This window comes from Acyrthosiphon pisum, chromosome A3, assembly GCF_005508785.2.
Source record: "Acyrthosiphon pisum isolate AL4f chromosome A3, pea_aphid_22Mar2018_4r6ur, whole genome shotgun sequence".
NCBI classification, from domain to species: domain Eukaryota; kingdom Metazoa; phylum Arthropoda; class Insecta; order Hemiptera; family Aphididae; genus Acyrthosiphon; species Acyrthosiphon pisum.
Window position 1 is genome coordinate 27,905,697 of NC_042496.1, and position 19,502 is coordinate 27,925,198.

Below are 19,502 nucleotides of genomic sequence, written 5' to 3' on the forward strand. Positions count from 1 at the left end.
TTCCATCATATGCCGGTCCTACCTGGGCGCCATTACTGTCACGCTCTAGCTGGAGGAAGGTTGAATCGGTACAAAATATTGGCCTACGGACAATCACCGCCTCACCCAGGTTCGTAAACAATGTCGCTATTAGAAAGTCCTCCCGAGTGGTCTCCATCGAAGAAAAACCAAGAGAAATAGCAAGACATTGTTTCACAAAAACCTAACATCTCCCCACCCACACATCCGTGACCTAGGTCGTACGAGAGCAAACCCACTCTTAACCATAAATAACACTCGCTATCTAGATTGAGCACATCCCTAATTATCTGCAAATACTAAGCTAGAATTAACCCCACCAGTCATAGGCTCACGCCTGGCACTGGCACATAGGCCCCATGGCCGTCCTACAAAGCAAAGCAAAGCAAACCTACAAACCTTGAGTTGAGGCCGTTCAAAATATTGCTTTTAGAACAATTCTTGCTGCACCTTACTATGTTTCAAATACAACCTTACGCAACACATTAGGCTTTCCCACAATTCGTGAGTACATTCTCCGCAACACAAAAATACTATTTTACAAAAACCAATTTTCAAAATATCCGCAATATACATGACCTAGGCCGCGGTACTCAACATTTCACGAATGTGCTTAAAAATCACCCATTTGATTGGACTAACGCCTAACCAAAATATTACCAAACTCATATTATCAAATACATTATCCCACACATCATAAGCCAACGCCTGAAATGTGTCACAGGCTTATTAGCCGCCCGTACAAGCAATAGCAATAGCAATAGCTACAAACCTTCGAAAGCCACCTCCTGTTCAACCTCCTGTTCTCCAATGCTATCCAGAAACAAATGCAAATATATTTTCTCAATCAATGGAAAAACAATTCAAGACTCCAGATACCCATTGCTGGGTCGATGACGTTCGTGATTAAATAGAACAGCATGATGAGGCAATATATAAAAAATCAATATTTTTCTCTCCTGGAGAAGTACACGAAGTAATACGCAAATTTCCTAACTAAAGTTCCCCAGGACCGGACAAAATCTCCAACTGCGCCCTAAAACACGGTGGCAAGAAATTCAAATTTTATCTTTGCCAAATATACAATGCCTGCGCCAGAATTGAATATTTTCCAAAATCTTGAAAAAAAAGCAACAATCATAATGCTACCAAAACCAGGAAAAGACCCTAAACACCCAACTAATCATCGTCCGATTTCACTTCTCAATACGATGGGAAAGGTTCTGGAAAAAAACTTCTCCTGTCTAGAATGAAAATCTATATTATGCCAAAAATCCGTCCTGAACAATACGGCTTCAGATCAGAACACAGTACGACTATACAATTGATAAATGTTATAGATTTAGTTACTAATGATATAAATATCAGACGTAAAACAGCTGCAACATTCCTGGACATCCAGAAAGCCTTTGACAAAGTATGGCACGAAGGCCTAATATTCAAGCTGTTAACCATGGACGTATCTCATCAACTAATCAACCTTCTTAGATCTTTCCTCCTGAATCGAACATTTGAAGTTAGGATTGGCAACTCATTATCTCCCCAAGAACAATTAGTGCAGGCGTCCCTCAAGGGTCGTGCTTATCACCTCATCTATTCTCGGTCTACATTAACGACATTCCAAAAGAGAAGGAAGCCAACATCGCTCTCTTCGCAGACGATATGGTTTTTTTCGATTCCGGAACAACTAACAATGCAGTAATTTCAAGAGTCTAAAGACAAATAGACCTTGCAATACCCTGGTTCAAACAATGGAAGATTATCACTAAATCCATTAAAAACCTAAGCTGCTATAATGTTCACAAATCGATCCACACATCAATCCAACACTTTGCATTTTAAAAATACTTCGGTCTTATGGTCAAATTCTGTGAAATATTTTGGAGTAACCATTGACAGAAAAATTAATTTTGCAAAATACTTAAAATCATCGGTTCAAAAAGCAACTGGAGCAAAGTTCTCACTATTTCCTCCCATCAATGAACACAGTCCACCTCCTCTCAAAACAAAGCTCTACATATACAAAGCGTGCATACAACCAATAATTTTATATGTTTCTCCATCGTATACAACAAACATCTCAAAAGCCAACTGGAAAAAGTTAGATGCGTTCCAGTCCAAAACGCTGAGAACTATTACAGTCAGCGACTGGTACGTTTCTAACCACACAATAAGATTGTCTTTAAATATATTATCTATAAAAGACTCCGTTAACTTGGAAACGAATAGAACATTCCAAAAAATAAAAAAACTCTAACTACGAACACATATCCGACATAGTTAACAGAAAACATCATAAAGAAATATTCAGAAAAATACCCCTAAGCTTAGCATAATAATCTACAATTAACAGCCAACAATTACATGAAACTACTTGAATCTCTCTGCAAGAAGCGCATGCTTAATAGAGAGTAAACTAAAACAAAGCAAAGTAAGCAAGCAAGGAACCTACAAACCAAATCAATATTTTTCTCTCCTGGAGAAGTACTTGAAGCAAGCTGGAGTCCCACAAGGGTCATCCTCTAGCCCACTGCTGTACGTAGCATACATAAAAGACATCCCCACAGGACACCAAACAAAGGTAGCACTGTTTGCAGATGACACCCTACTCTACTCACGGAACTAAAACGTAAATTACGCAACCGCTCACCACGAAAGACAGATGGACCAAACAGCACTGTAGCTTAATAAATGGAGAATAAAACTAAACGTCTCAAAAACCATAGTGTACTCTACGGTCCAAATAAAAAATCTCCGAAAAAACTCATAATCTCGGGTTCTCCTATCGATTGGTCAAAGGAATCAAAGTACCTGGGCGTCACAATTGACAAAAACCTGAACTTCAATATCCACGCCCAAAACATAGTTAAAAAAGCAAAAGGGGCCAGGGCAGCTCTCTACCCAGTTCTAAACCGAAATAGTCCAATACCAGCAGATAACAGATTAACAATTTTTAAAATATACATATGACCAATACTAACCTATGCGGCAACAGCATGTGGATAATTAATAAGCAACACGAATTGGAAAAAATCGAAATTGTCCAAAACATCGCACTGAGGACAATCACTGGTGCGCACTTATCTCACTCGTAACTTAGCTATCCTCAACTCCAAGAACATGACAAAAATCTAAGACACAACCAAACTCGCAGACAAGGCATTCCTCTATCGATCAATCAATTCTAAATTTCCTCACCACTAAACCCTAAATCTACCATCGAAGCATTACTTGAAATAAAATCAGGAGGAAACAGCGCAATCACTAAAAATCCAAACAAACCACAGATAGAGGCATAGAGAAGTAGTCTGAAACTCTAAATAGGCTCCCAAGCCGCAAATCCAAAGTCAAGTCCAGGTCACACCAAGCACCCGGTCCAGCCGGTATACCCAACACGGCTCTCCGACAGTTTTTGGACAAGACCTTGCTGGTTTTGACAAAAATTTTGAACACTTGCTTCAGATACCAACACCTTCCCGCCCCCTGGAAGACGGCCGTGGTCATAATGATTCCAAAACCAGGAAAGGACCTGAAAAATCCAAGTAACCATCCGCTAATTTCACTGATCAACTCCCTGGCTAAAGAACTGGAGACTCGCCCTCAATCCGGAAAAGTCCATAGCCGTCAATCAAACTTGGAAGAAGACTCAAAAATACCTCATTACTGCGTATCGACAACACAGCCATCCAGTGAAGAACAACCGTCAAATACCTTGGAGTTCACCTGGACAACAGATTGACATTCCGTCGTCACGCAATTGAAAATTGAAACCGCAATTAAGGCAAAACGTACCAGAGCAGCCTTATACCCAATAATCAGCCACCACAGTCCTATCCCTCTACGAGCAAGACTAAATATATTCCAAATGTATGTAAGGACAATACTCACTTACGTGGGACCTACATGGGGGGCTCAACTTTCCCTAACCAGCTGGAAAAAAACTTGAAGCAATGCAAAACATCGCTCTTCGTACAATCACGGGTTCTCCGTGGTACGTACTAAATACTACCATCCAGGCTTCAACGCATATGACATCAGACTGGCAACGTCAAACTATCATCACCTTCGCAATATTTTCCAAACTATCGGTCATTAAGAAACTGCCAAAAGCACTCACGATATAGTGCCCTAATCCGAGAACATGTCAAGAAAATCGACCATCTACTACAAGCCAGGGGGCCATAGCCCCGAAACTCGGTAAAAGTAAAAAAAAGTCTCTCCTACCAAGCAAAGGAATGCAATCACATCAACCAGTTCGTATTTAGTTTACCAATCAATTTCGTCACATAGTAAGTACAACGACTAAGTCGCCAAGTCGTCAAGTCGTCCCAGAAAGGCTGTACGATCCCGTGCACAACTCCCCGTGCATCGCCACACTGATCGTACGGTTTCATCCATCCATCAACACAGCGGGAAAACGCTAAAACAGGTTCGAGAATGCTCCACCCCTATGAAGCCAAAACGCAACCAGGACAACCACACTCTGAAAGTACCTTTTCTTCTACTTCCCCCCTGATCATGAAGCAAATTCACCTGAGTGATTCAATCAACCTAACCTAACCTATTAAACAGCAACTGCGTTAATCCGGCAGATCGGGTCTTAGACGCCATGCCCAAAACTCTGTCTACGTTGTTACCGCCCCTAGCTCACCTACCTTTATCCCAGCTAACCTCGTCCACCGACTAGACATAATAGACATAGCACTACAAAAGCTCCTACTACATCTCGTTGAAGTCTTCAACTTAAATTAATTATCTTCCGGCCACAACCCCCCATACTACTCACCATTTCAGACTCTCCAGTGACCTAACCTAACCAGTGCTTCGCCACCTCGCACAAGTCTTAGAATAAATTGGTTCAAATATGCCAGCACACTTGAGAAATCAATTCTAAACTCAAATGTACAAACGGATACTTCAGAAAAAATCGATACAGCTCTCAAATACCATTACGTCAACAGTAGAATAATGCTCATTAGTACCCACAAGCCGCTAAAAATCGCCAAATTCCGAATGAAATCCTTGTGGAAATTGCCTCAAAAACAGTATCCGTCGTGCATGGCAACAAACCCGAGACCCTGCAACCAAACGCCAACTTAACGGTAAAATAAAATTTATAAGAATTATCTTGCAAACTCGCCAACGGGATGAATGGGACAAGTTTTTGAACTCGTTGGATATTAATGACAACTCTATTTTCAAACTCAACAAAAAGCTGCTAAACAAAACTCCAGCCATTCTACCGCTTTCTGGCCCAAACTCACTTTTATACAATGCATAAGACAAAGCTGAGCTTTCCGCTGCTACTTATGATCATTAATTCACAGAGAACCGGGACCCAACTATCCCTGCTGTTGTCAATTTTGCCCAAAGCATTAGAACCGCTCCCTCACCTGACTGCTTCACATCCGGTACGTACGGTACAAAAAATTATAAAAAATCTACCAAAACACAAGAACCAGGCATCGATCATATCTCAAACACGGCTGTACAGTTTTTACCCAAATCCGCGGTTCTCTTATTAACGAGAATTCAATAAATCCATGCATATCGAATACTTTCCGAAATCCAGAAAACGTGCAGTCATAATCACAATTCCAAAACCTGGCAAAGACCACCGCCATCATGTAAGCTACCACCCAATTTCACTCTTATCATCTCTATCCAAAATTTTTGAAAAGGTCATCCTCACCAAGCTCAATGCCATGATAGGCCCCAAAATAAGACCAGAACAGTTCGCATTCCGTAGCCATCAGTCGACAATCCATCAACTGGTTAGCCTGATTGACCGTATATCAGTAAATAAAGAAAACAAGCAACGCACAGCAGCCATTTTCTTAGACATAGAAAAAGCGTTTGATCGAGTATGGCACCCGGGTCTGTTATACAAACTTTACCATCTGAACACTCCGGCCTACCTGCTGGCACTTGTTAAATCATTCGTAGAAGACCGGAGCTTCATTGTACGAGTAGAGAACGAAACATCCAGCGCCAAACCTATACGCGCAGGCGTCTCATAAGGCTCCTGCCTCTCCCCGCTTCAATACCCCGCATACACAAATGACATAACTCTAAACAGTAACGTCTCACTCTCGCTCTTTGCTGACACTCTGTTAACCACCACTAACCGCAACTCTTCAAAAGCAGCCATCCAGCTCCAAAAACAGATTGACAGAGCAATAGCTTGATTCCAAAAATGGAAACTGAAAGTCAACGCTATGAAATCAGTGGCAATAATGTTTAACTGCCCTAGAGGCTTTACAGATTTCAAGCCTCAAATAAACGGACAAATTATTGAATGGTCGCCTACCAACAAATTCCAAGGATTAACTGTAGACTAAGACATACAATTTAAAGACGATATCAAAAACATCACCAACGTCTGACATTATAACATTGGCACAAATATTCATGACGTGTTTTAAACTCTCGTACTTCTCGGAAAAATGGAAAACAGCAACCATCATCATGATCCCCAAGCCAAGGAAAGACCATCAAGAACCAGAAAATCACCATCCAATTTCACTTCTTACCACAATGTCCAAAGTTTTCGAAAAAATCATACTAGAAAAACTCAAAGTAAGTATTCATAAGACCTCAACCAATGCAATGCAAAATAAAACCTACATCCACCCTATAGCCACATATGCTTCTCCCATCTGGGCATCCAACATATCAGCAAGTAGCTGGTCAAAGTTCGAAAGTCAATCTCTCTGGCAAATTTCTGGTCAACCATGATTCGTCAATAACAAAGCCATCTGTCACTCTACCAATATCTTACCTATCATGGACCATATTAACCAACTTACTAACTCCGTCAAAACCCAAATCATCCTCTCTCCACATAATCACATATCTGAGGTCAGGAGAAGTACAGCAACCTCCCACCAACTCATTAAACGTAAAGTTAACTTCCGACTCACTTTCGCTCAACATTCATAAGCCCAGGAGCACAATCCACACATAATTCATTCCGAAAATCATTCTCACTAGCAGAAGCGTCAGCTTGAAAAAGTGCAAAAACAATTAAAGAAAAGTCAAAAAGTTAAATAGATGGCCATCTTAAAGGTGTATGAAATATCATTTTTCCACTATCATCTCTCTGAAAGAAACATTAAGCATGCTACGTTACTGAGTTCTGTAACAAAACAAAGCAAATAGTTGTAAATGTGTCAAAAACAGCGGATATTATATATGGAGATAAGAAGAAAGCCCCCAAAAAGAAGATTTGCAGAATAACAATATTGAACATCTATATATCAAAACAATCCTAATCTAAGCAGCAGCAGCAGAGAGACTCATCATTAGAGACGTTCCACCATAACTAGTTGTCGTGGGGCCGCGCCCTCGTACCGCCGTAGCATCCCCTCCCAAAAAGCCCACTCTCGCTATGGGCGGTAGAAAAACGCTTAAGCGGAAAGTAGGCAATTATCCATCCTTCAAAACCAAGCACCGAAAATTGCCCAGTTCTGCCTGGTCCAGAGGATATCAAACGGCACCGAATCCCATACTTTTGCCCTCCCTGAGGAACACTCCCTTGAGGTCATTCTGAAGGGAATTCCGAACGACATAACTACTGATGAACTTAAAGACGAGCTAGAAACCCTGGGTTACACTGTTAAATACGTCCGCCACTTCGGTACTCTAGATAAACCAATGCCGATATGTCTCGTACACATCGCAGCCAACCAAAATGCGAAAGACATTTGTTCTTAACAATTTATTCTACTTAAAAATCTCCGTTGAACCCCTAAAACCCTCCAGCCCAGTACTTTTTACACCAACACATAGGCCGTGGTTCCCGTACCAATTGTTATCCGTCGGGATGTGTCAAATATTGATGGAAACCACACGGCCAATGTCTGCCCAAAAATCAGTGATCAATCCCCACTCGCCATGCTGCAATTGGGATGGCCTAACATGGGTAGATCAACAAACTAGAGCGAAATAATAATCTAAGCAAGGCAAAGTAATAATTGGCAGTCATTTTTGGGCCTCACTCCCAAAATTACAATATTAAACTTGACATACATAACCATTATCTGAAATGGAGCCACCACGAAAAATATCTCGGAGTGACCCTTAATTTCAATCTCAAATTTGAAGAATATATCAGAATCACCATAGAAAAAGTGCGCGACATCCGGGCGGCTCTCCAACGGGGCATCAGGGCCTCAACCCAAAACAGCCTAACTCATCAACTTCCGAAAATTCTACAGAAACTACACCTACCACAAAAACGATATATCCTGACCTTCACCCAAACATCGTCCAAACCACCAATCCCCAGACCACCTCCTATTATAATTCCTAAGGGAATTCCAAATGACGTAACAACAAACGAAATCAAAGATGAACTGAAATCCCTCAGATACTCAGGAAAACACGTCCACCACTTCGGTGCTCTTGAAAAACCTATGCCGATATGTCTCGTACAAATGGACTTACGTACAGGGACCAAAAAAAGTTTGAATCGTTCGCTGACACGTATGAACATCAATTCGAGTTAACTACAGGTCCTGTCAGACATAAATCACTACCTTCATACACTTCCTTCGTTCATCACCACCAAACTGATAGTTACACATCACCTGGCATCGAACAACAAGCAAAGCATGCAATAATATGCAACAACACCATCAATATTTGATGTCCTGATATAGACCTATTCAGGATCGTCCAAATATATTTGCATAAAATTAACAACCACCAGAACCATCATACAAAAAGCGTGTGGCGCCTGAGAGCTTCTGTGGACCAAAACTAAAGAAACACCACCAAAATGCAACTGTGAAGGAGAGCATAGACATCAAGGAAACCATCATGTCAGCCATACTCACAATATTCTCCCAAACGAAACATCTCAATAACAAACAACAATTCAAGCTATCAAACTTCCACAAATTGACCTCAACAGCAAGGACATCATGTATGGGGAGACAGCCATACTAATCAACAGAAGAATCGTCTACTACGAAATAAAGATCACTGCCTCTTCAATAGAAAACACCACAATCCAAATCCAAGTAAGTAACAAATATTTTTGAATTATCATATTATATATCAAATACATTATTGCATTGTTAATCGTGAGGTACCTATAAATGTAATTACAAATAATATAAAACAATATTATTGTCATACCTATAAATTTAATTAAAAATAATATAGAACAATATTATTGTTATATAATATAATATCTATGATAATAATTATATCATGATTTAAATATGATACATGATAACAATTCATTTAATTTTAACATAACCTCAAAGTGGACAGTAAATGGTACAACCCATCTCCCATAAAATCATGATAAGAACCGCTGTCCACTCCCTCCTTATATAGGAACTTTAGTGCTAGTAATGTGTACGATGAACCCAATATTAATTGTGTAAGCTACTTATTATTTTAACAAATTATTATTTTTATAATTTATAGAAAAGAAAAATATGTCAAACGTGGTGGGCCATGCATAAAAATGAAAACCCAGGTAAAACCCGCACTTCCAAAATTATAAAAAGTGATATTTAAAAAATATATTAATGCTTCATTAAAGTTAAATAACTCTGCCGACCAGTTGCATGGGAAATCAATAAAAAAAAAAGTAAAATTCAAACTAATTTCTTTAAGTGTAGGTACAGGTAAGTAATGAAGACAACGCCACGATCTCTCAGTGTTGGTAAAAATGTCACAAGTTCTAACGAATGAAGAAACATCCAGAAATTTAGATAGGCTTTCTGAAGATTTAAGTAGTAACGACTTGGCATTTTTTAAGTACGCACCCGTGATGTCTTTCGATGTTGGCACTTGAGCAGTCATTCTCGGCATACAAAACTCTTCTGTCAAATAACCGTAGATCATTCAAATTTGAAAATATAAGAAAACATCTTATTGTTCAATGCAATTCTTAATGTATCTAAATGAAATAAATTAATACATTATATTACTAATTTAATATACAACAATAATAGGTATTTAAATTGTTTTACATATTTAAGTTAAGGGGATTGAAGGCGGTGATTTAATAAGGAGTCGCGTATAGGCAATTCGATGTACTATACTCGTTACGCAGCGTGGTTATGTGCTAAGTAAATGATCATTAGTGTGCGTAAATACATAGATTCGTAGACACGAATCCATCGTGTGCCACTCTCGCACGCACACGCAAATGTCAATAAATCGATAAAAACTAAATATATTCTTCTATGCTTCACCGGTAAAAACTACCAAAAGCGGTAGTAAATTAAACATAGTTCTTGAGATTGATTATAATTTCGAAAAGAAGGTTGAATTTGTAAGCGCCTAGACTATGCTTTGTAGTTACCACTTTTTTGATATAAACCCAAAAAGCCCAAAATAAATACAAATATAATGCAAATAATTTCATGAGATTTTTAAAAAAATATCCAAATTGTAGGTATCTTTTAAAATTTAAAATCGTCTTCCTAGAAAGCCTGTATGTATTTACCACCGCTTATTGGTCTAAAACATACGTGAAATACGTGACAGGCGATCCCCTTAACAGGAAATGTTCCAGAGCCGGAATAAATACTTATTTCTCAAATGCCTTCCACCATATTTAAGGTATATAAAACTTGTACAATTAAGAAAAATCTTTAAATTAATTTATAAAAAAGTTAAAATAAAAAAGTGGGTAAGTGGGTGTCTCCCTGCTGTACAGTAGGTTACAAATGGGTCACTGTAATGGATGACGTTAAATTTATAAATTTTATAAATTCAATGATATTATATCCTATTGTATAAGAAAAACGATTCTGAGCGAAAACTGTCAGTCAGCCTATGATATTACGAAGTATATAAGTATATTTGATGATATTATTGTGAATAAAGTAATTTACTCGGTAATTTACGAGGGGTAAATACCTGACAGAAATTTTGTACACCAGATTACTGATTTCAATGATTATAACTATGATTACCCATGATTTACTACAAAGATTAACCATGAATTCCCATGATTACCCATGAATACCCATGATTACCATCACCTTATGTACACTGATTACCCCCAAGGTGTTTACCACTCGTTAATTTATATATCAACCCTTTATATAAGCTATTTACGTGGAACCTTGTTTTAAATTTTTAATCCTTAGCTTTTAAAGTTGAATTATTTTATAAATATTTAAATAACAATTAATAATTTTTAAATTTCCAATTTGATAAATGTTGTCCACATTTAAACTTTAAATCCCTATGAAAAAACAGTGTGCCTATGATAGCTTTGCATTAAATGTTCAAGCTTTTTTTACCCTACAAATAAAATTGTATTGATATTTATAAAAAAAAAAACTTAAAAAAATTTAAAACTGACTAGGTATGTCTTTAAACAGCTCAAAAAGAGTGAAAATATTTTTGAAATTTTATGGTGTATAGAAAATGAAAATATAAACATTCAATAACATTTTCATGTATCTACAGTTGTTCGTTTTTGAGTAACAATAAAATAACAAAACCGCTACATGAAAAATCGAGTGAATATCCAATATTGTAAAAATATGAACTTCAAACGCTCATAAAAATTTAATTTGATTTGCTTGTAGAGATTTTTTTTTTGATAAAGGTAGGCGAGCTTATGAGGAGTATTGCATTACATTTTCAAATCTTAGATTTAAAAAGTACCTTTTATGAATTCTCAACTCAAAATAATTTGCTAATTTTCGTGATTTTTTCTTATTTTGTCAAGATTTAAACTTTAAATGCATACAAATAAAAACTGTAACAAAGGATTTTAAATATTTTTCAAATGTCATTGTAACAATATAGTAGGAGCTTGGTATTAAGTTTTCAAGTTTTATTGCCAATTTTTAAAAAAAGACTAATAAAATTGGAAACTGAAAATGTTTAGATTTGTTTTGAAGTATTTAGGAACATTTTCAAGTACTTTTTCCCAAATCTTAAATCAACTGCCTTATGAGAATTTAAACTCTTGAAAACCTAAAAACTTCTATCACAAATTTAAATGTTGAAATAAAATTTTGAAAAAACCAAAAATCATTATTTCGAGCATTATTTTGATAGGTACCTACCTAGGTTAAATTAAATTTTTTTATTATAAATTCATCAGTGATTTTATTGTTCTAACTGTAAATGTATTTCAATATCGTAGATTTAGTGACTATAATTTCATCCATGAATTAATACTTAACCAATTTTAAGGCAGAATTAATAAGCATAAGACCAAGGTACAGGTGCTCTAGAGTACAACACTCTTCCTTATCCTTCCTACTCTCGACTTCAAACTAATGTTTCAAATGTTACAAGAACTAATCCAGAAGAACAATTTTGATATTTCTAAAGTAGGTACTCACTATTGCTCCTAAACTGAAAACGCCAATTGAAAAATCTCATCGAAACCAACACTGAACTTTCTATAAATATTTTTAAAAAAAACGACACAAAGAATATTTTCAAATAACTCAAAACATCACAATTGAAAAAATGTAGGTACACTGATGCTTCTAAAAGCCAAGACTTCATATGGCTTATCGTGGGCTCAAATATAGTGGGGTACTTATTTCTCTTTAACAAACTTCTATTTGGCCAAATTGTATAGGAATTACAACTAAATTTGCATACTTGAGATAATTTAAATGGAATTTTTTATTTTTATTTAGGTATTTCTTAATATTATACAGGATGTATCTTATGTCATTGTAAGCGGGGGGTTTAAACGATTATGGGTCGATAACATAGAATTTTGTAATAATGTAGACATGTTTCTTTATTATTAACAGGCAAATTGTTTACAACAATTTCAAAATTTTTAAACACGCAGTAGTAGGTACCAATAGCAAAATCAACTTTGGTTTTCAAATGGTAACTTCTATATTTTTTAATGGATTCCGGTAAAGCTTTTTTTTCTGAAAATGTTGACTGTCAAATTATCAATTTGGGTCCTTTAAAGTTTAGTAAAATATACATTTATACTTTTAATTGAAATAATTGATATAGGTTTAATTTACAAGAGCTAAATCATTTTTTCTTATAACTAACTTTTTATACACTGTAGTTTAATCAGTAAACTAATACCTAACATTCTCAAAAAAAAAAAACAAAACAAAACAAAACTATGGGCAAACACACCTAGTTCATTATTTTTATTTTAACATACCTACCATCATCAAAATCAGTATTATTATTTTCAGAATTATTTTAATTTGTTATTATCGAGGTTATTATAGGTAATCCTAGAGGTAATCATAATTAATTACTTCACAGTTACTTTTCTTACAATATCATAAATTTGGATTCTTTTTTAGGTGGTTAAAGTTATAACAGTAAATTGGTATTCGAATGTTGATATTAATATGTATGGGTGGTTAAAAAAATTGTGTAATGAAAAAAGTGCCATGTTTTGTGGGATAAACTTGAAATTTGAACCATATAGATTCCCTATATTGGTAGGTGGGTATCACATGCAAAGTATGAATTTAGGCGGGAATTTAGGAGTTAAAATGCATAACCCTTCATATTTTTTAGTTTTGGACATTTACATTTTATTTTTTACTTTTCTTACAATAGCATTAATTTGGATTCTAATTTGTAATTCTTGTTATAATAATATTGGAAATCTGTAATTAACTCAAATTAAAAGTAGGTATGCCAAGTTAAGTACGAACCTATATTGAGATTGACTATTTATCTACATATCTTGCAAATAGTTTATTTTAAATCACGATGATTAAATAATTCTTAAAGAATTTCAACTGCTAAGTTCATACTTTGCTGCGATACCTACCAATAGGGAACTTATGGTTCAAATTTCAAGTTATAAAAGTTAGTTATGAGAAAAAAATATTTAGCTCTTGTAAATTAAACATAATATATCTACCAATTATTTCAATTAAAAGTATTAGATAATGCATAATATTTTACTTAAATTTAGAGGACCATAGTTAATAAACTAGCGAACCAAAATTGATGATTTGACTGTCAACATTTTCAGAAAAAAAAGCTTTACCGGAATCCATTAAAAAATATACCTAATAGTTACCATTTGAAAAATAAAGTTGATTTTGCTATTGGTACACCTGCATGTTTAAAAATTTAAAAATTGTAATAAAAAAAAAATTGCCTGTTAAAAATGAAGAATCAAGTCTTTTTTTGTCTTAACAAAATTCTATGTCATCGATCCATAACCGTTAAAAAACCCTGCATACAATGACATAAGATACTGTATATTATTACCTATTTATATGAATTTTATACTTAAAAAAATATCACTGATATACAAGGCTGGACAAGATTTTTTTTTCGAGTTTTTTTAACTCAGTTAAGTTAATATCTCGGTTAATATCGAGGTTAATATGCACCAATAACAAAAAGTTAAAAGTTAATTTAACAATAAGTTAACTCAGTGAAGTTAGAACTCAATACATACTTTTTGATAACTGTGTGTATTAACTTTTCATTAAGTTAAAAAAAAGTTAATTTGTTTTAGGTACAACCTCAGGTACAACGCTAGCGTACTTAATTTTTTACAACCCAAAACTAAATCATAGACTATAGTGTTTATACCTCGGTTTATACTTTATACAGTATTATAGGATTAGATTCGAATGATACACATTTTTAACGTTAAACAATTTACGGTAAATATTTTTTGACATGAAAATGAAATAGACTGAAATAGTCTCGAATAGTGAATTATCGAGTGAGTTATAATAAAATTAAAAACAAAATAAATCAACTTAACTTGCTTCTTAAAATGAAAAATGAATTTGTTAATTTCACGTTTATTAAAAAAGAAATTTAGTAAGTTAACAGTTAAGTTAATGAAAAGCTAAAAGTAAATACCTTGTAAAGTTAAAAAGTTAAATAAAATTAACTTTTTAACTCGTTAATGCCCAGCCTTGCTGATATATATCAACAACATTAAATTAATTGATTGTAAATTTATACTATTAATTAAAACCTCAATTAAAACTATGATTTTTTTTTTTTTTGTAACTTCAACTAACTAGAAAAAATATTGCTGAAAACGTAGCTATTAATGTTGAGTAAATTAATATATACCATAGGGTATAAGTTTACACATTGATGAGTGTTTGGTCACTAGGCTCCTATCTGGAAATTGGCTTCAGTAACATCTAGAATGGGATTAGGTATCCTAAATTAAGGTGTTCTAGACGTCACAGACAGGGGATCATAATAATCAAAACCAAAAGAAAAATTGTCATTAGATAATGGACCATTACCAATAATGTATCGGGACATGCAGTACCTAATATGACATGCGAGCTTACCTATACCTACATTATACCTCAATTCCAAATAATATTTCAACAATATAATATTTCAATAGGTAGTGTAGTGAGGGCGAATCGAAACTTTTAGATATAGCCATATAGGTACCTAAGCATAGGTACTAAAATAATTTACCGGGTAATTTAGCTATTTTACATAGTATTATCCTCGGTGTTATCACAGAATATATGAATGAATACATTTCATATATTCTGTGGTATTATTATGGGTAACTCTGTTACTTTAACTATATAGAAAAAAAATAATAATAATCTATCACGTACGAACTACGACGACCGGTGAAAACATCCAGTGAGTCTCGAGTGGTGGCGATCGGATGTCGGCTCAACATCAGAGCATACGGGAAACGTCTTGGCCCGATAATTCTGACACGCTTAGGAACAGGGCAAGGTGAATGAGCCGAGCAGCGTGACACGCGTGACACCAAGTCACAAACACAAGTCGGCAGCATGAATATTGGACACGTGGGTACCGGTAATAAGACGCGCACATCGGACACCGCGACGAGTTTAGGTACGTTTTCCCTGCAGCGTCTGGACGTAGGTCCGCGTCCGACGCAGCCGTGCTGTTCCACTGTGTGACGGTGCAGGAAAACCGTAGCTTAACCTACCATAATTCGACATTCGCGCAATGGTAAATTGCACGATAGCGGTATGGACACGGTCAACGACTCGAACAGGTCGGCGGCGTGGGCACGTGTAATGGTGAATGCACTACTATCCTCGACGGACGACGACGGATAGTAATAACGGCACGTTACTCGACACACGCGGATTCGACAAAATAGGTATGCACAATGCCGGTGGGTGACGATGTCAACGTCGACGATCGCGTAACGCATAAAAAAACACGTGATCGACACACGGCAACACATGGAGTTGCAGCAGCTCGCGATAAAATGGCGACACACGACAGATCGGCGTCAACGTAAACGCATTTAGAATCATTGTCGCGAGCGGCGTACGATGATATTTATTTCAACCGCGCACACTTAAAGAACAAAACAAACCACCGACTCCAGCACCAAACTTAAGCACACATAACGTGGTAAAAAGTAACAACAACGGTATACTATATACTCATAATGGCGGCCAATCGTCGGCGGAGAAGCGAGAATCGCTGTCCGGTGTGAAAGACGCAAGTGTGTTCCACACGGACAAGAATCACAACGAGGGAGTACGGAATACGGACGACAAATAACACAGTCCGGGGGCAAGCACGCAAAGTCGAAACCGTTAATAATAACGACATATTCCATTGGCTGTTCGGTGTTCAACGGCTCGTACGGACGCGGAAGGCGGAAACCGTAGACCACGGTTTAAGTTCTTAAACCAAGGTTCAAGTTCTTAAACCATAGAACCGAAAACAACTATGGCGCGTCGCACCAAAATCAGCTGATCCTTGTTTTGACGCGGAATATGCCACCGGTTTAAAAAATAACTTACGTGAACAGTGAGAATATAGGTATCCGACCAAATAACCAACAATATACAAATTTTCACTTTATTAAAAGCCCAAAACCAGTATAGAGTAAGTACAAACGTTTCAGTATATCATTAATCAATTAAATATATGAGCTCAAATTAACATTGCGTTTTCTGATAATAGTGAATTAGTGCACTAGACGTGTCATGGCTGACTTTTCAATTTTTAAAGAATATTTTACAAAATCAATTCCTAAAATGGGCTTACAAAAGTTGGCAAAATTAGCAAGTATAAACCCTAATTAATTAGTTTAAGAGTAATGGCAGTTTATCCCAAAGATGCGTGTGTGTGCAAAACTAAAAAAAGGCTCCCCCGCCTTCATCTTTTTATTCAAATTAATATAGAAATAGATACATAAATTCGAATTTAAAGTAAACATTTTTATTCTGAAATTATAAAATCTTATGCAATTACGCAGGTACTTAGAATTTTAATAAGTACATAAAAAATAAGATGAAATTATATACAAATAAAATTTGTTTTAGAATTTTAAATTTTGATCTCCTCCATGCACCCACTAGATTCACCTCCCATCAAACAAGATACTGAATCTTAAAATTGAATCATTGTTTTGACTACTTATCGTTTACACGGATACAAAAAATAAAAATAATAAAACACTCATCATTGTAAAATTAATACATTTATCACTCCGCTCAGAATCTAAAATTATTTTTAAATTAAAAATGTATAAAGTGTTCAACTTTTATAACTAAGGATTGAAAATTTAAAACAAGGTTTCACGTAAATAGGTTAATAAATTAGTAATTTATTCACAATAATATCATCAAATATGTTTATTGTAATATTATCATAGGCTGACTGACCGTCTTTACTCAGAATCGTTTTTCGTGTAGCTGTGTAGATGCTATGATATTAAATTATTGAATTCAAATGTAACACCTCCATTACAGTGACTCACTTGTAACCTATTGTATATTAGAGCGTTACCCACTTGCCCAACTTTTTATAATTTTTTGTGAAACTTAGTATTTTATAAAATAACAAAATGAAATAAATATATTTCAAATATGATTAAATTAGGATTTAAACAAATTATGTTAACCAAATTGTATACAGTAAAATGTAGGTAAGTTCATTGTATATTATACATATATTATTATAATGGTAAGAGTAAAAAAATGTAAATCGTTCAATATAATATTTTTAAAAAAAAAATAGTAACTAACAACTGGGATGTGCATATTAGAACAAATCAAGGAAAGATATAAATATAATTTTAAATTTCCACAGTAATTTACATATTATTATTTCGTTATTCAATGCGTATATTATATACGCTTGTACCCATATATGACATATGTACATATTAAATAGAGTAAAGTATTTATAGACTATAAATATAAAAATACTAATTGTTATAGACTATAATATAGTATGTATAAAATATAACTAATATTGATTGATATATTATTATGTGAAATTCTCTATACTATTTCGAATTACGATTAAAAGTTAATATATGATTAAAAATTGTGTTTCGTTTCGAGAGATAAATATTACCGAATGGAAGAAATTATAAATTTATGTAAGTATTTAATAAATGTTTAGTACTTTATTCGATTGCAAATATTTTGAAAGTTAATGCGAAAAAAGTAATTGAATAGGATAATTTATAATTATCTAGTAACTTACTAAAACTAGGTAATATATTACAAGTAATGTTCTAGACCAGCGGTCGGCAATAGGGGAAGTAACTGGACCGTCAAAAATATATTTTTAAATGCTGGCTTTCGCACATAATATATATTTGATTTATTTTTATGATGCATTTCTATGTATTTTGGCGCCAAAATTTTGCTCTCCAAAATTACGTTTTTAAAGAATAAATATCGTAAAGCTTACCTAAATATTAAAATAAATTGATCTAAAAAAAAGACAACAACCAACAATTACTATATAACTATATATAATTATAAAGTTCTTGTGGCTGACTGCTATTTTCCAGTACCTACCTACAGTGCAAATAGGTTCCTACTTATTTTTTTTAGGTTCTTGTATTTAAATTTTTCCAATTAATTTGAAAAATATTTCGTTGTGATATATTAATTTATTTACACATCCAAAAATATTCAATTAATTTTGTTTTTCTTTATAAAAAAAAGTATACATAATATTATATCCATTTATACGTGGTCTGGCATCATTGTAAATATTTGTCGGTAAATCGCTGACAGTAAAATTTTCAACAAAATTAACTATTTACTTGTGCAACGATTACTATATTTATGATTTAATTAAGATTTTCCAATTCCACACTATGAGACAGTGGCGCCGAACTAATTTTTTTAGGTGTGGCAATGAACAATTCCTTATGGTACCCACCTAACTTTTTAATAATTTAAAAATGTTTTCATTGCTATTGTCAATTTAGATTTAATTTGAGAAAACATCAATTAATCTCAAATTACTATAGGTACTATTATACATTTTACTACATTAATAACGAATACAATTAATTTAAAGAAACATAATATACCTAGTGTTTTATTTATTTTTTTTTTTGACATTGCTGACTAGCAGATAAAAATGTGTAAGCACTATTTTCGTCGCAGCCAATTGAAGGCCTCGGGTAAATAACTAGGAGGTCATAGTATAATTTTTTTAAGACTTCAAACTGCATGGTTATTAACTGGTTTTTAATGTAGACAACATAGGCGTAAATAGGGGGGCTTAGGGGATAA

General features: G+C 34.7%; 1 long non-coding RNA gene across 1 annotated transcript; it reads right to left on the minus strand.

Annotated features, from left to right (window-relative positions):
- Nucleotides 1–9,304: 9,304 nt before the first annotated feature.
- LOC107884695 lies at nt 9,305–16,835 on the minus strand. The gene is made up of 2 exons (XR_001680083.2): nt 15,576–16,835; nt 9,305–9,937 (listed from the first exon to the last, which is right to left on the minus strand). It is a non-coding gene; the product is annotated as an uncharacterized LOC107884695 (long non-coding RNA).
- Between the last annotated feature and the right edge of the window lie 2,667 nt (nt 16,836–19,502).